This window comes from Syngnathus typhle, linkage group LG21, assembly GCF_033458585.1.
Source record: "Syngnathus typhle isolate RoL2023-S1 ecotype Sweden linkage group LG21, RoL_Styp_1.0, whole genome shotgun sequence".
Taxonomy (NCBI): domain Eukaryota; kingdom Metazoa; phylum Chordata; class Actinopteri; order Syngnathiformes; family Syngnathidae; genus Syngnathus; species Syngnathus typhle.
Genome location: NC_083758.1, coordinates 3,941,568 through 3,958,423, shown reverse-complemented (window position 1 = coordinate 3,958,423; position 16,856 = coordinate 3,941,568). Strand labels below are relative to the sequence as shown.

Here is a 16,856-nt window from a genome sequence, read left to right as displayed (position 1 = left end):
TTGTGAATAATGCATGATTTGATTATCATCTGCAGTTATTTTGTTGGCCCACTTTGGGCCATGAATGCTTTAATAGGACATCAACGTGTGCCAAATGTCCTTCCCTGCTAGTAAAGGCACTGATGGCCGGTCAAGGTTACAATCAAAAGACGCGTTTGATAGGAAACTCCGGCATCCCCGTGCACATGTATTAATATCCCTGGCATCCACGCTGCACAAATTCCACTTTAATCGTTGCTCTCAATCTACACCTGCAGGCCCAGGCGTGCCCACGCTGACCTTGCTGGCGGGGCCCGTGTACGCACACACGAAAGCGGACGCAACTATCGATCGACAGTGAAAAAGTTCACGAGCGGTATCGTTAATCACGCTGGAAAAGCCGGTGCCTGACGATAATCCCTTCCAACGGTGATTAATTCGGCGAAATAATGATCTGCGCCGACACAATCATTCCCTTTCCTCCCGGAGACACATTTAAAAGGGGAGCAGTGGTAGCTAAAATAGATGAATGGCCTCCCGTGGTGGTAAATAATGGAGCCTTTAGCAAGACGGGAGCTTTGACCTATACTGGACGGTCAATGTTAGTGCTAATGCTAGTGCAAGCGACTTCAACGCAAACATAAATCTACATAAATTTGTTTGTCCATGATACCATTAATTAAGCAACACGTGTTCTCAAACAGCCTAAATAAATACATTATGTAAATAAATACATTGTGTTTATTTTCGTGTTTTATTCATTTAGTTTTCTTCTACTATCTTCGATTATTGTAGGGTACTTCGTTTCTCTGCGCTCGAGCGCCCCCTCCCGCCTGAAGGCAGTCAACTCAGTCACACGTTCTAAAACGACAAAAACTACAATGATGAAAAAGGCAAGTTACATTTTACAGCAGCGTTAAACACGTGTATATTTGATATTTGCCCAAAACGAGTAAATGTGTTTAATTGTAGCTTTAAACACTTGTTTGTTCAAAACGAGTTATGCTAATGTCCAATTCGTTCTTAATGGCGTGCTAACTAGCCTGTTAGGCTAATAGCATGTTTGCCAAATGCTACGTTATGTTAATTTGCCTTCCAGATGATTTAGTGTCATTGTTTTTGACCATCTCGTCTTTGTTGCCCTTACATAAACACTACTGTAATAGTTCAAATGGTAAATTAGCACTTAATACATTAAAGTGTGGCAAAGGCTGATGGTGATATGCTATTAGTTGGACTCAAATTTCTGATACTACTCCAAATTTAACTTAAGTGCGTCTGAATCAATTTTGCTTTTAGCCCATCATATGAATGCTGATATTTTAGTGAACCTTTCTTTTTTTTAATGGTGATGGCCATGGTGATGGAAGTCGGGAGCTCCCACAAAGTCATTGGGTTTTATCGTCTAAAAACTGTGAATGTCAAAGCCCATTTTCAATTCAATCCATCCAGGAGCTGGAGAAAAAAAATAATGAGGAGTCATGAGGGGTTCTCCTCCTGGGGACCATGAGTGACTTAACCATATTTTGTCCCTTGGAATGGCGCTGCGGAATCATATTCAGCCTGCGTGTAGTGCATGATTTTATTCCACCACTGGAGGAGGTTTCCAGCGTCTCCACCTGACGCCGAGCGAGCATGCTGAGCAACGTTTGCATTAATATTCAGATTGATCACATCCTATGATTTATCTCTTCACTGGTGGGGAGCATTGACACCGCGCACGAGTGGCCGCCCTGTTGTTTGATGAGCATGATAATTATCTCATCCATATGCCGCTCTTTCTCAAGCACCTGATCTGAACCCAACACGAGACAGAAGTCGAAACCGTCGTTTGCCGCAGACAAACCATCACTGACATTCTCTGTGTTCATTATTTGCTGCTGTTTGCCCCCCCCCCCCATTTTCTCCCCCTCATCTTCCTCATCTTCCTCATCTTTGCCATTCCTTCAGCTCCCCGCTCCTGGTTCCCCCACGCTCGTCTGCAACCCCCCACCCTGGCTCACTTGATTATGTGGAGCCAGAGTCGGGGAAAGTGTCACTATGGAAACAAGGGCAGAGGCAGCGAGGGCTCTCGATGGGAGAGAAGGAGCGCAGAAACCAAGAGATGGGCTGTGGAATTCACCAGCGGTCATTTGGACCGAAGATTTGGGAGGTAACAACTGAATTTTATTCACCACTGAGGCACAGCTGTGAGGTTTATTTTTATCCAAAGCACTTTGCTGAACCTTAAGTGCCTCACTCCTTTTTTTTTTTTTTTTTTTTAATCAAAGCACCATTTCTCAGCCCTTTAGACAGATTCTAACATCCTTTGCACTATATGCAATTCCCTTGCCGAATTATTACCAATATATCTAGCAGCAAGCATATTTTAATATGACTATATTACAAATTAAATACTTTTCCCATTTAATATAACAACATATATTCAGTCATAATGATACAAACCTGGACCCTCAAATATTATGTTTATAAATGAATAATATTGATTTGTATTATGATGAGAACAATGCAATGCAACAAAGCTGCTGAAACTAGTTTTCGAGTTTGAGGAGCAGGGCGGTGTCGGAAGGAGGAGAGAAAGGGGGGTGCGCGGGTAAGCAAGGGGAGGAGTAAAAAAAAAAAGTGGGGGGAGTGTTGGTGTAGGGGGAGTCGGATCGGAAGGAGGTTTGATAGTGAGACGCCAGCCGAGGCAGAGGCAAAGAGGAGGCGACGACGAAGGAGCAACATCTTCCCCCGAGCTGACAAGTTCGTCGCATCTCGACTTGCAGTAAAGACGTCCGCTCTGAGGTATGTATGACCTTCTTCCATTAATATCATAATATTACCAAGCATTACTATAGCTAGTCTTTTTATGGGTTTGATTTATGAAAATGTCAGCCGTTAACCTTTGAAGACTGATAGCATTTCATGACAGCAACACATTCCCGGCGGAAAACTTTGCATTGTGCCTTGAAACTTAACGTGCTTAACTTAAGCGTCTTTGGGTTCTTGAAAAGCGCTATACAAATATAATGAATTATTATTATTATTATTAACAATCCTGCAGTCATGACTAAGACCTGTTTCTTATTTGCATGCGCTAATATTACTCCAACTGATTGAATATACGTCATGCTTTTATTTGTTATCCTTCAATATGTACCTCCTCGGTTCAAATGAGAGAATCTTTGTGCAACCAACAGACCTTCTGTGTGGTCTCACTATCTCGCCACCACTCTCTTCATTAAAGTCACCCTAATGTTATCAGCCGTATCGATTCGCCGACCCGGTTTTGCAGGGAGGCAATCACCTTTATTTATTTCTTGTGCTCATGCTATTCCGCAGATTGCGATGCAATTGTTGAGTGGGCTACCGCCGTGTCTTAGCGCCGATGTCACCATGTCGTCATCGGACGACACACTCTTTTCATGACTTGAGAGTAGTGAAATTTTAAAAAAAAATACTTTATTGAAGATAGTTTTTCTATCTTGCCTTTACGTATTAATATCAGGCAATAAGGGGAACATCTGCATGATTAATGTAGCTAATTTGACGCGTTTGATTGACACGAGGTGGGAATATACGCCGGCAGCTGTTGCGGCGGTCCCGGCACGCCACGTTAACCGACCCGCGTATATCTGTCGCCCGCGGGCAGCATCTGCGTGCGAGTGGACCGGGGCGCGCAAAGAAAGTGGATGGAGATCAATGCGAGCAGCTGCTCGGCACACTTCAAACGCTGCTGTGTTGTCGGCGCTGACGGGCCCTCGCGCCGGGGAATCAAAGGCTAATGAGACAGTCATCGCACAAACGCACCCGGCAGACCGATGAATATTGATACGCGCCAAGAGTGGGATGGGAGTTAGGGAGTGTTTGCGCGCCGTGGGTGTGGGGTGGGTTTCGAAAATACGTTGCAAGGACTCACTGATGGGGTCCTTCGGGGCCTTATACATACGTTTTAGTTAGCGACGCAATCTGTCAATTTGACCCTGGGCAAGAGATTCAGGAGTTGATACCTGATTGGTAAAGTCAGATAGGTCAGTTGTTTGACCAATGTACTCGCCAAGATGTCTTCTGTCAGACAATCAGACTCTCTGATTTAAACGGTTTGACCAACAGGACTAAAAGAATCTGCTAAGAAATGATAGTCCAGAGTCTGGACTGTGAGTATTTAACAAGAGATGTTTGGTAATCCTTAAAAGTCTCAGGGTTAAAAAGATTGAATCAGCAGGATTATCAGAATCAGCTAAGAAGCGACGACAGTCCGGAGTCGTGACTGTCAGTCGCTTGATTTCCAAAGTTGCCTTCCATCAGGCAACCCGAAATTCATTCAGTCTGTTAAAATGAATCTTTGACGTCTATAGCTATCATAGCAGTGAATGAGTTAAGGTTGAACCTCCATGACTGTCGGAATCTGCCAAGACGTGACCATTCGGGACTGTCAGTTGCTTGACAAATGTACTTGCAAAGAAGTCTTCGATCAGGAAATCCTTAAGAGTCCTAAGATTAAAACGCTCCGACGACAGTTCAGTAACTCCGCTCGTTTTTATTGTCGTCATCCTCTTGTGCTTTCTGGCAGTCTTCGATTAGCCGAGAGCCAGAAGCGGATCTGCTTCATAGGTTTCATTTCCTTGTGAATGAACACAAGGCCAACGACGAGGTTGCGACTATCGATCGAAAAGTAATGTCGACTATCTCATCTCAGCCTACAGCCGTTGTCAGCAGCCAGAAAAACAAAACGACGTAAGGAGGACGGGGTACAACGGAGGGGAAGACTGATGAGGCAGGAAGACGGTCCACCGTACGTGGGCGACTGTGCCTCCATTTTGATTCTGCCTCGTAAATCAAGCCTCCCTCCCCTCCGGGGCCTATCTTCCATTCGCAGACCTTGGCGGCGGCGTGTTCGCCGGCCCGTGACGAGAAGGCGCGTCGTCCCGGCAGCTATCGATCGCGCGGGATGAGTTTGTCAGGGCGGGCGTTTCACCCGTCTGAGCGCGGTCACTGGAGTGTCCCGCCGTGTCCCCGGCGCTGTGTCTGTCTTTGGGCTACATGTTCTGTCTTAATGTCAAGTCAGTACAGCCGTCAACATCGTGTCAGGTCAAAATAAGATCTTTGCCCACTGAAATAAATCAAGTGCCAGGCGGCTTGTATGCTTTCGATTCACCCGTTAGCTTAGCATTACGATGAGAAACAGCTAGCATGTTTACTACATATTCAGTCTTTTGTAAACCAAGCAAAAAAACAACAACTTTGTATTTCTTTCCAACAGCGGGTGCCCCTTCCTCCATGAGCGTCGGTGAATGTATGACTCTGGTAAGTCCCGATAATATGTTGCGGTGCGCTATCGCGGTTTTTCAGGCATTAGCCGGGCCTATTTGTGAGGTCACAAGTGCAGAAATGTGTTAATAAATCTGCGTTTTTATGCAGATTAACGGTCCAGAAGCACCTGTTAGTCACAGTCCATTACCTTCCCTCTGTAGCTGGCGGTTATGGCGGCGAAGGCTGATATTTAAATCAAATGCAATTCCGTGTAATTTTTTAAAAGCAGTTGTAAAAGTTAAAACTAGCGCAGTAATGGATTTACAGTCCTATTCAAATACTAAAGGCCACCTCGCGGTAGGGAAAAAAAAAAGGTATCAGACTCCTTTAAAATGTAGTTGAATTATTCACCGGCGCGGCGTCCTTTTAAAAGCCGGCGATATGCGGTTGATATGCCGCTGTCATGCTGACTTCAAGGAGGAATAAATTCCAAATTCTTGACAGCTTGAAAATTAAGAGCCCCCTTGAATCTGATATTCCTGTCAGGTGGATTGGTGACAAGCTCAGACTCACAAATATTGCTTGCACACGCCCTCCAGCAATTTATTTTCCCGCACTACCACTGATGAATGACAGTGATTACGAGGAATATGCAATTGATTGCAGAGGGCATCAGACAATAACCGCACACGTTCTCTTTTGGGAAAGTAATATTAACTTCATGTTCTAAAAAGGAGTGGTGGGGGGAGACCCAATCAATTTCCCAGACATCCCGGAGAGACGCAAATCAAATGTATCAACGTCGAACGGCAGCGCCACTCTGTCCGTCGCCAGTGCCGGCACACACTCTTTGTCCTCGGGCGCTTTCACGGCCTTTCTTCATCTTGTTTCCCGAGCCCAGTTTGCGGAACTCAAACTGCAACCTCCCGGCCTGCTGAGAGCACTTGAAAGCAATTTTCTTTTAATCAAGTTCACTATAAAGGCCCTTTTGACGCCAGCCGCAGGAACACGACATTTTTTTTTTTTCCCCCCTCTCACACCAGCCACTGCACAGTATTGATTTCCAGATGAGCGTTTTATATAAAATACTGTGTACCGACGTAATGAGAATTCTCTTGAGCTTATTGCCCTCGCAGACCGATATGAAAATGAAGGCGTCTTGTATGAAAAGCAGACCATCTTTTTCGGCAATTGGATTGTACGAGACCTCATTTTTTCACATTTACAGGAAGCCCTGTTGCTGCAGCGATACCCGTCCTAACTCTTCAGTTTTCCATCCGAACCAGTTAAGTAGCATTTATTGTTAAAATGTCATCGCTCAAATTTCACTTTATATACAATCAAAGTCACAACCTTGGAAATTTCTATGACGTCCAATAAACGGGTGCTTCAATAACATCGCCATTTTGTCCAACAGGTCCAGACGTTGCTACGAAGCGCAAATAAAAGACGCGGAAACCTGTTAGAAGACTCCCCGAACACACAGGTGGGCGTGAACTATCCTTAAAGGCTCTTTAGAAAAAAAGAAAAACATCCCGGAAGGATGCAAAATGATCGATGGTAGTTTCGATGAGCCATTATAGAGCGTGAGCAGCATTTGACGTCTCGGTTGTGACAAGACAAACGATCCTTTACGGAATTTATTACGGTTTATAGCAAGAGTCTCTCGCTTCGCTATTCATTACGTCGTAAATCCCGGACTTCCGTTCAATACCGGTACGGGTGGGAAAACATGCATTTATTATTTATTTAGGTTCGATGTGCACAGTATACCAAAAGGTCATACTGGGAGGGTGAAAAAAAAAAAAACTGCAGCCAACACCCAGGACTTGGGGAGGGACATATTTTCTATGAATTTTAAAGTGGTACAAACTCAAACATCCAAGAATCTTTACTTTTCATTTCACTGGTGACCCCCCTCCAACTCTGCCGCTGCTGCTTGGGATCCCCAAGTGGGAAAGCTGCAGGGTAAATGCAAAAACTGAAAACGTAAACAAATTTATGCCAAGAGAGCTTTAGGAAAGAGACTCCACTGAGCTCATGGGGGGTGAAAGACAAAACTAATATTTATTTTAAAAAGTAAATCTTCACTGGGGAGGGAAAAAAAGCCAACAATACAGAGCTAATATCCACAAAAGTGCTCTGCAACCAAATAAAAGATGAGAGAGAAAAAATATCCCATCGCCGTGTAATATTCTTTAAGCTAATCGAAGTTGAAGCAGCAAAAGTGAAAATGTAATCCTCCGCACTTTTCCCCTCTTAATGAAATCCACCCAAGGAAACACAAAGCACTTAAGGCAGCCAAATAAAGGAAGGGAATAAAGAGCCAGAATATCTTTTAAATTGAGTATCACACTGCCTGTGAAGCAATCCTTGGGAAAACGTAAATCTATTCCACAGTTGCTGAAAGCTCAGTCAAAGTCAATAAAAACGGAATATTTGTTCACTCGGCGCCTTGATGCTACATTTCCTCCACTTTGCCTATTTCCATCTGCTATTTGTAATCTTTCTACTCCCTGTGGCTCAAACTATTTTCTTGCAGCTACTGGCATGAGTAATACTGGCTGACTGAGGGGATTCATTTGTCCACACGATGCCCTTAGGATTTAATAAAAAAAAAAACCCACATAATCCAAGATCCCCTTAGTTCACTATTTTAAGACATTTTGTATTATATTGAATTTTTAGTGAGATGATTCCGGTTCTGGTTCTGAGCTCAATACTTTGATGCCACGATCTCAGGGAAAGCCTTACCTGTTCCTCCTCAAGAGCTACCTCAGTACATTTTATATGCGGCGCTATAAATCGCTAGTCCAGCTTGAAGCCGGACATATATCCTCAGGTAGTTTACCCGAGGTTGTAACTTTTGAAGGAAATAGTGCATTACGGATCACAGCCCAGAATCCTGCGTTTTGACAGCGGCTTAATGACTGCGCCCGAGTTGAGCTCAGGTTGCATCATTGACTGCTGACCCTCGGCGGGCTGCTTACCGGGGACACCTTTCTGTCGGTGTTAATGAGATGACTCTGCTCCGTCTACGGGTCACGGTGATATTTACAGAAAGCGTTGTAGCGGCAAAGATCCGAGCCCCCCCCCCCCAACCCCACCCCCCTGCCTCATTTGCATAGCTTTCAGACTTCCTTTTCGCCGCGCTCCCTCCCGCGTGATCGACAGGCTCTTCGCACTTCTCTTGGGTTTGTGTCGCACATGTTAATTAAAGCCTCTAATTAGCTTTCTACCCACTAAAAGGCTGCATTAAATTTGAGATAGAATGGCAAATGATTCCTGGCATTAGCATAATTGTGTTTTTGAGGTGTAAAGATTTGGGCATTAGGGATGCTAGCTCACTATTTTCTTTCAATGGTTTTTGTCGTGTTCAGGACTCCAAACCCAAGGGGGGGTGGTTGGTTTGCTAGGCAGGTTGCATGGCTGCGGGACCCTACAGGGGCCAAAAACCACTAATGAGACCCGGTCCCCTCTGATGGAAGAGACACAGGAAAAACAAACGGGCGACTCGGTTCCCCCTCAGGTGTTCCTGCGCCTGCCGAAGCGGAACTGAATGATGGTGCCATGAGTGACTTTTGCAATCAAGAATAGTCAGAGGAGGGAAAAGGAGGAAGTTACTCGTGATTACTTGTACCCTTTGCTCGGTGCGTGCTGGGATTTAGTTCGACTAGTCAAAAGGAATGCTTTCTAGACTGCCAGTGAACTTTTTTACTTGATCGGAGAGGACACTTAGGCTCTCACTCAGTCAGCAGTCTGATGTTATGATGCTGATATGTGGATCAGTGGGATACAAAGTACAAAGGAAGGTGGTTTTTTTTTTTTTTCCTTCTTCTCCACCCGCTTGCCTTCAGCGCCTCATCAAACATCTAACTGGGGCCTCTCCTTATTCCGTTTCCTCACGGAATATATCAAACCCATCCAGCGCCTGTTGTGTTTTGCCGAGTTACTTTTTTAACTGTGGCAACGCTGATGATTGAGAAAATGGGATGTCACCGTCCATGGACTTCCTTGCCCGCTCATCTGTGGCGTCACGTATTTGGATTCATTATTGTCCGGCCGTCAAATAGTCTCACCATCCGGTTGGACCATCTCTTCACGGGCAAACTAGCTCTTTGCGGGTGGATTATTCAGGGGGAACTTGTCTTCCCGACGGCTCCCTACGGTGACCGTTTGGACTATGGATGATAACTGAGAGTGTTGTCATATAAGTTATTATGGAGACAGACAGATATACCATAATGCTGAAGATTCTCCGCTCTGGCCCTGAAAGTGCTCCAGGCATGAAAATCCATTAAGAGGCAGCAGAGGAAGGAAAGGGGAGAAATGATGTAAAGAGGAAGAGTGAAATTATCACCCGGTCCACGCTAGGACTCTTTTAATTTGATAAATCTCATTCCATTTCAGTCAAATCATTTCACTTTTTATAGACCATAGCCGGGCGCATAAGCACACGCCATCATATTCCGCAGGCCACAGATGAAATTATATGAAATGATTTTCTAGCGGCACACAAAAATATCTTTTTTCATGCTTTTAAGTGGGAGAGTAACCGAGCTGGAGAGCACAAAGAAAATGGAACAAGTAGAAGAAGAAGAAAAAAAAAAGGGCTAGGGAGAAGCGGACAACAGAGCCAGAGGAGTCGAAGAGATATTGAGGCTGCAGGCGGCAAACGACTCTGCTTGGATGTCAAACATTCATTATGTCTGTTTGACTGGCGCTTGTAGGCAGCCGAAAGACGGAGAGCTCAGCTCAGCCAGATGAAGAATCAAGGCTATCACCAAGGGATTTATTTAGACAACAAAAAGCCTTTCACCCATTGCGACCTAGATGTTTGGCAAAGTTTTGCCAAGTTTATTTCGCTGGTCTGAAAAGATTGATGCACTTGGAGTGGGTGTCAATGCGGCTGACTGCAATGTTCCTTCAATATCTAGTCTTGTGTTTACTTCTAGTTTTTTTTCTAGCAGACACTCAGCTTTTAAAAAAAAAAAAAACGACCTTTTGGAAATGTATTGCTCATAAGACAGAAGAACCAGTTTTGGAACTATTTGAAATACTAGCCTGATTCATAAAAACTCTGTCGCTGTCGAAACCTCGCCATTGATATTGAAGTCCCCTACGTGATCTTTGATTAACCAATCCAAAGTGTAAATAGATTAAGAGTAAATCAATTAACTCTACTAGACACCTCAAGTGCCTGAGAAGTGTCTTATTACTTCACCTCTTCTGAGTAAAGGTAAGTTAGCATGCTAATCAATTTCCGCCTATTCCTCCATCGACTATGACTACGTAATAAACTTCGTGGTGAATTTTTGGGAGGTGTTAGATAGGTACTAGAGTATAAATTAGCAGTATATGTTTTTTTTTTACATGTATACAAATACGAGGATTCGGCCCGACAGCGACGTACAATAAATTGAAATTACCTTTGACTATTAGTCTGAGTGCGGTTTTTAGATTTCTCAATATAATCTGCTTTTTTTTTTTTTACGGTTGCCATATCTGTCAACATATTCCACAAGTGAATCTAATAGCATCTCCAACAGGTATGAGCTTTACCCTAGATGCGTGATGTATTTTTAGAGAAGCTAAGAGGTGCTGATGGGCTTTCAAGGAAGAAAATGACTCCATGTGATTGCTGCCTTTACTCACACATTTATTTTTGCCTTCGCTCTAAAGGCAATAACAGGCGCGTGTGATCAGCAGACCTCCCATAATTACAGCGATGATCATTTCTCACCTTCCTCTTCTGTCTCCTCATTAAATGAGATGTTAACGTATCAAACAGTAGGTATGCCGCAGCCCCTCTATTGTTAATTGAACTAACAAATCGCCGTCATTTGCATAAACAGATTGGTCAATCGGGTGCGTGCAAACGAGACAACAGCAGATATATATATTTTTTTTTTAAAGTATCCACCGGCCGTTAAAGGCAGGGGGCCCCTTAATATCACCACCTAAATATGACAGGTACACACCGGGCGACGCACACACAAACCACGCGGCCTTGATTGAGTGTAAGTGTCTGCGTTGGCGGTCAAGGTCAGCTGATAATGGGAGAGATTGAGGACAGGGTGAGGCAGCGGCGGGGGGTTCGCCAGCCGTCTCAGGTAATGAGATTTACGACCCTGAGCTCTCACCCCCACCCCCTCCTCCTTCCCATCCACCGGCTAACATGATTTATAGATCTAATAGACGTCACAGCTCCCGCCTAAGATAGAGGCTTCATGTTATCACCGAGGCAAAGTCATCTGTTCAACAGGGTAAAAATATACGACAACTTTACCAAGATGTCGGTGTGGGCGTGTGTGTTTGCACTTTAAAGAGCACGTTAGCGTTGTCAGCATCATTTCTATTCATTGGGGGGGGGAAAAAAGAGCTTTCCCAATGATAGCTTCAAAGAATAACAGGTGCGGCTGTCGGAGTAGCTCGCTCGGTTAAAAATAGAGACATGACATTTATAACTACGATACGTTTTATCTCGCAGTTGTCTCTTAAGATCAATGGCAGGGTCTTCATTAGTTCATCTACCTCCCGATTGTGTTTCAGCACATAGAAACCTCGAAGGAATACTCTTTGTTTGATAGATGAAAAAGATGTATGACCTAAGGGAAGGGGGTAAAAATGTAAAAGTGTAATTAAAAACAGTCCAGGGAAAGTTAAAAAAAACAACAACACTCAAATAAAACGCGATTAGCTGCCACACAAAAATAATGAGATTACCCCGCCAGGCCGCCCTCCACGGCACTAACGCTCTAAATAAAATGGCATTCAATAGAAAACAACGCACAAACGCTATTGTTCCGGGGGAGCCGCGCAAGAAGCCAGACATGCGGCAAAAAAAATAAAAAAAATGGAAGGCATTGAACCGACTACTGATTTACCAAAACAACAGAGCCAATGCTTGCTGTCTGCTCAGCTCTTGTTTGCTTCTGCAAAAACAACAACAATATGGTGTCGGCCAGATTGCCTCCCAATAGATGCAGTGTTAATATTTGCGCTCGGCCTTCTGTACGTGTTGAAAAATATGGTCGATTGGATTTTGAGCACACGCTTACACACATAAACGCTTCCAATCCCCTCGGTTGTTTGCTCTTACGCAGCCTCCCATCTTTGCTTATTTTGAGAATTAAACCAATAACCCCCTCCCGCTAAGCTACAGCCTAGCGGTTATTGATGTGCCAGCCTTCTTATTGTCTGGAGTTTGTTCTGCTCATATTCACTGTGTCTGCCTTTGGGCCAGCATATAGTCACATTCAACAATATGGCATCGGAGGGCTCAGAGCCACACAAGCAGCTGTGGGATTCCAAGCAAGAACATGCTGTGGAAATCATATTCATGCCCTGATATGCGTTTCGCCTGCGAGTATTTTTGTGAATTCTTCAGCTGCTTGGAAACTGGGGTGATTATTTGTTTCATTTTGAGAGAGTACAAAAGAGAAAATGCTTCAGGGGACTAGGACATTGCTGATTGGAACGAGTCGGTTTAAGCTTCAAAATGTGAGACACAAAAGACGTTTACAATAAATGTGTTGCTCAGCAGTTCGGTTTAGAACGATGACATTGTACTGTATTGTACTGCATTGTAGCAATCCATACAGTCAAATATTATTCAGTAAAGCCCAACCCATCTGATTATTTTGTAGAGAAACCCCAATTACAGATTAATCGGCTGATCCATTCTAAGAACGCATACCAAATATATTAACTTAGTTTTTATTCGTCACTTCCAACTTATATAGGAATTAAAGTTAGCATTTGACAGTTTTACAATACAGTAATCCCTCGTTTATCGTGGATAATTGGTTCCAAAAACCACCGTGTTTCCTCAATTTAGATGTTTTATTTTGACTTTTAAATTTTTTTTTTTATTTTGGAAAAAAAATCCACGATGTAGTGAAGCCGCGATAAACGAAACACAAAGTAGCGAGGGATCACTTTTTGAACGGAGAGAAATTTGAAGAAAGGTTATTGTACCGGTGCTGCTTCTACGACTTTTACTCTTGCTCGACATTTTCTATTAATACGCGACAGTCGTGAGAAGGTAAAATCGGAACCAGCTGAGCACAGGCAAGACTGACATGACTGGCAGGTCGATGATTTAAAAGATAAGTACATTCGAGGATCTGGCACTCCAAATGTTTCACTCTTTTAAAACTTTGTTCTTCCATAGCAAACACCCGAAACCGGTCACGCAATCACGTTTTATCCCCTCTCGCATTTTATCTCATCTCGCATGTTGTCTCCTTGTGGGTGTTGCTCGCCGCATCTAGCCCGCTGGCGAGTTTGTCACTTTGATGGCAGGTGGGAGGAGAGGCGCGGTTGCGGGGCAAACCACGAAGCCCGCTTTGTCTTGGAAGGTCTAGATAGTGAAAAAACTACTCAAGGTGATAATCGTCCTTGTGTCGCCGCAAGTTAGATTTGATAGCTTCTTCCATCTGCAAGGAAGACACTAAATCGTGCCTGATTTCCCGGCGACGTAAAAGATTTCGAGCAGATCAATACAGAGTCACTCCCTCGTTCAATTCGAGCGCAGCGTCCTAAAACATCCCCCGTTTTGTTCCGGCACGGAGGAGAGCGAGTGTTGCCAGAGGGAGCTTAAAATGGCTGCTGAAAGTCAAAAGCACTGGATCTGAACCAAACCCAGCAGACGGTGGACAAGCGTGCGGTTGGATGGCTATGTTCGAAGGCGGCAGCTTGTTAGGACGGAAATGGATTAGCGAGCGGCACAATGGGAGTCTTAGGCGTGTCTGCGGTGTTGTGTTAAAGCCCTGCCTGTGTTGCGCTGGCTGCTGGACTCATTTATGCCCAGCGGTGCATGCGGCAAACCGCCACTCTCACACTGGGCTTTTCTAATTGCCACGGCTTTCTCCCGTCTTTTACCGCATCCATCAAAGAACCGAATTAACCTGCGGCGCCGCGCAATTGTTGAGTTTGTCACATGCCGGCGGTAGTGGAATTATTTTAGCGTACTTATTGATGCCTTGAGACAAATACTTTTTTTTTTTTTTAAGACAGTAAGCAGGTTCTGCGACCCCCTGCGGGTTCCGACTTGACATTCATAAGTCGCGGAAATAGCTCAAGCAAAGCTTTATCTCAAGGTCGCGTAAGCCAACAGCTTTCTACCGGGTGTTCTTTTAATGTCGCTGCAGTAGAATGGCACACTTGGAGATTTCGATTAGCCAATTGTACACCCTTCATACATGGATGGTTGGCGCTCAGGAAGTATGGTTCGGTCGGTCGCTCAATCGTTAGCTAAGTTTGACAAGTCAATATATATTTTTTCCCTTTACAATCAATCCCCTGCTTACAAAACTGCGGCGATAAAATAAACAAGCTCACTGAGATTTGCGCTTAAAATCAAATCCAGTTGTTGCTAATAAACTAGCGGAATGTCATTGCAGCAATTTTTACAATTTTTCAACAAAATATTATTGTTTAAAAGTAGTGAGCTGTTCAAGCCTGAATTATTATTATTGTTTTTTTAAATATCTTGTGACTTGACCATACTTTCTGAGAACCACCCACATAATTGTGAAAATTAGCAGTCCTGCTCAAAAAAGCTCATTTGTCTCACCAAAAATTCCTATATCGTATTAGCCTCGGATAAGTCACTTCAGGATAACCGAAAGAATGATGGCTAGCTTTGCTTTTGAAGAAGACACGGACTTACCTCTATCCATCCCTCCTTTATCTACAACCTGTTCTGTGCAGGGACAGCGCACGGGGGTTCACCTTGGACCGGCCGCCACGCTGTCACAGGGCTGCGGTTTGCAGATAAGCAGCCACGGGGCTTCTATCTTTCAGACTTTTGACAGGTCGCAGTTGGAAAAACACAAGTCTAAAAAAGCAAATTAACGATGTTTGAATCCCATTAAGCGGCTTAGACTCAGGCGCTTTGCATTGTACATTCCGGCTCAATGTCACACCGCCGTGGCTTAGCCGGGGACACTTGAATGCGGCCTAATCGTATTATTAACACCTTTTGCTCTTCCTGCTACGACGGCTTAAAGCGTCCGCCGTGACAAAAGCCTTATCGCGCACACTCATTCACACAGTCTGCAGGTAAACTGCGAGTATTTGAGGCGCTTCCTTTCTGCAGTCCCGCTTTAGCTTTCGGGAATGTGCCAGGAGACGCAAGAAAAAAAAAAAACATTTGAATGACGTCTGAGACCGAAAAAAAAAATCTATTAATACCCGCTAACCGTGTTTATATGTCTGGATGAATCGCAAACTAGCATATTAAAATTTTTTCACTCAGGTGATTTTTACGCGCCAACTCACCAGTTGTGTGCTAGCCTGGATAAATGAAGATTGACGTGCCCCCTAATGCCCTCTGCTGCGAACAAATAGATAATCAAGAATCCCGTTTTGACCCGCGCAGCTCCCCCCCCGATGGCGTCCGAGCACTCCGATGTCACTGACGGAGATTGATTTTGTGAGTGTTTGCAAGGGGATGACAGAAAACTGAATTTATTCCGCGGCTGTCACAGTATCAGCCACACTGTTTAAATATTCATTTCTCATGTTATAATGCAGTGGCACTGATATTATTCTGCCATCGCCTTCTTCTGCATATCCTGTTTTGCATTTTCCGGGCTTTTCACGACTTGTCACGCATGTGTCTCGAAGAATTGCAATCCCCCCCCTTTTTTTAAATCCTTCATATATTGTCTCCCTTCTATCGCGCCCGTCACGTTTAAGTTGCTATCGCAAACCGCTGACAGAAAGATTTAGCAGTTTGAAGCAGATTTAATAAAAGAGGTGTCTCGACTAAAATCGAGAAAATCGTGTTTACCGTCTGCTAGCTGAGATTGAGGGCGATGGTGAGGCGTAATGAAATAAAAGCCCGGGCGGGGAAATGGACTATTGGGGCAGGTCACGTCCGTCTGCGACGCACTTATCAGGTGGGGATTTTCTGGAAGTGTCACTCGCTGTAGGAAGCCTTCAAGGCCCCTCGGGGAAAAGGCGACGCTGGGCCGGTGACAGGGCTATCTGCCTCTGACAGCTCAAAGACCTAAAGCCGGATGGCTGGGACAGATAAGGCGGCATCAACACTGGACACACAAACACACACGAGCATCGCCGCACCAACAAACTGGCATTCACTTTGCATTAACAAATTGCCTCGCCGCTCGCTGATTGGTTTGGCCGGTTGGGGCGCGTGCGTGAGCGCAATCACACGCGTTCACACTCGCCGGGTCCCTGTCTGGCAGCCGGTGAGGCTTCCCATTAGTTGTGGTGCAGTGTGCAAAGTGAGGAGCGCTGGGGCGAGAGACATCAATTTGCTTCCTCTAATGCGCTCGCTGCCCCCACAAGACATATTGATTATTTCTTCCCCGCAAAGCGACAAATAGCAATTTCGGGGGTATAATGGAGATAGATGGTTGGTTTATAAGAAGCCCCCCCCACCCCACCCAAAGAAAAGTTGTAAGGGGAATCTATGATTCCACCACCCACTTTTTGTCCCCACCTGTTTTTTTTTTTTTTTCTTTCTTCATATCACACAAAGTGAAGAAATGTGAGCAAATAAATGAGGCAGCGCAGTGGTCAATACAAATCAAGAGAAGCGAGCAGAGGACAGATGTTGGCAAACTTATTTTTTTCCGGGGGTGCGCAGATGTCGAGGCGGTCCGGCA

The 16,856-nt window shown here is 44.6% G+C and overlaps 1 long non-coding RNA gene across 1 annotated transcript in view; it reads left to right on the top strand.

The window, feature by feature from the left end:
* Positions 1-1,936: 1,936 nt before the first annotated feature.
* The window catches only part of LOC133145428 (uncharacterized), a 29,123-nt gene continuing 14,203 nt past the window's right edge, over positions 1,937-16,856 (top strand). The window contains exons 1-4 of the long non-coding RNA XR_009710913.1: positions 1,937-2,766; positions 5,225-5,268; positions 6,443-6,499; positions 6,632-6,700. This is a non-coding gene — a long non-coding RNA (uncharacterized LOC133145428). The remainder of the gene's footprint in view (positions 2,767-5,224; positions 5,269-6,442; positions 6,500-6,631; positions 6,701-16,856) is intronic.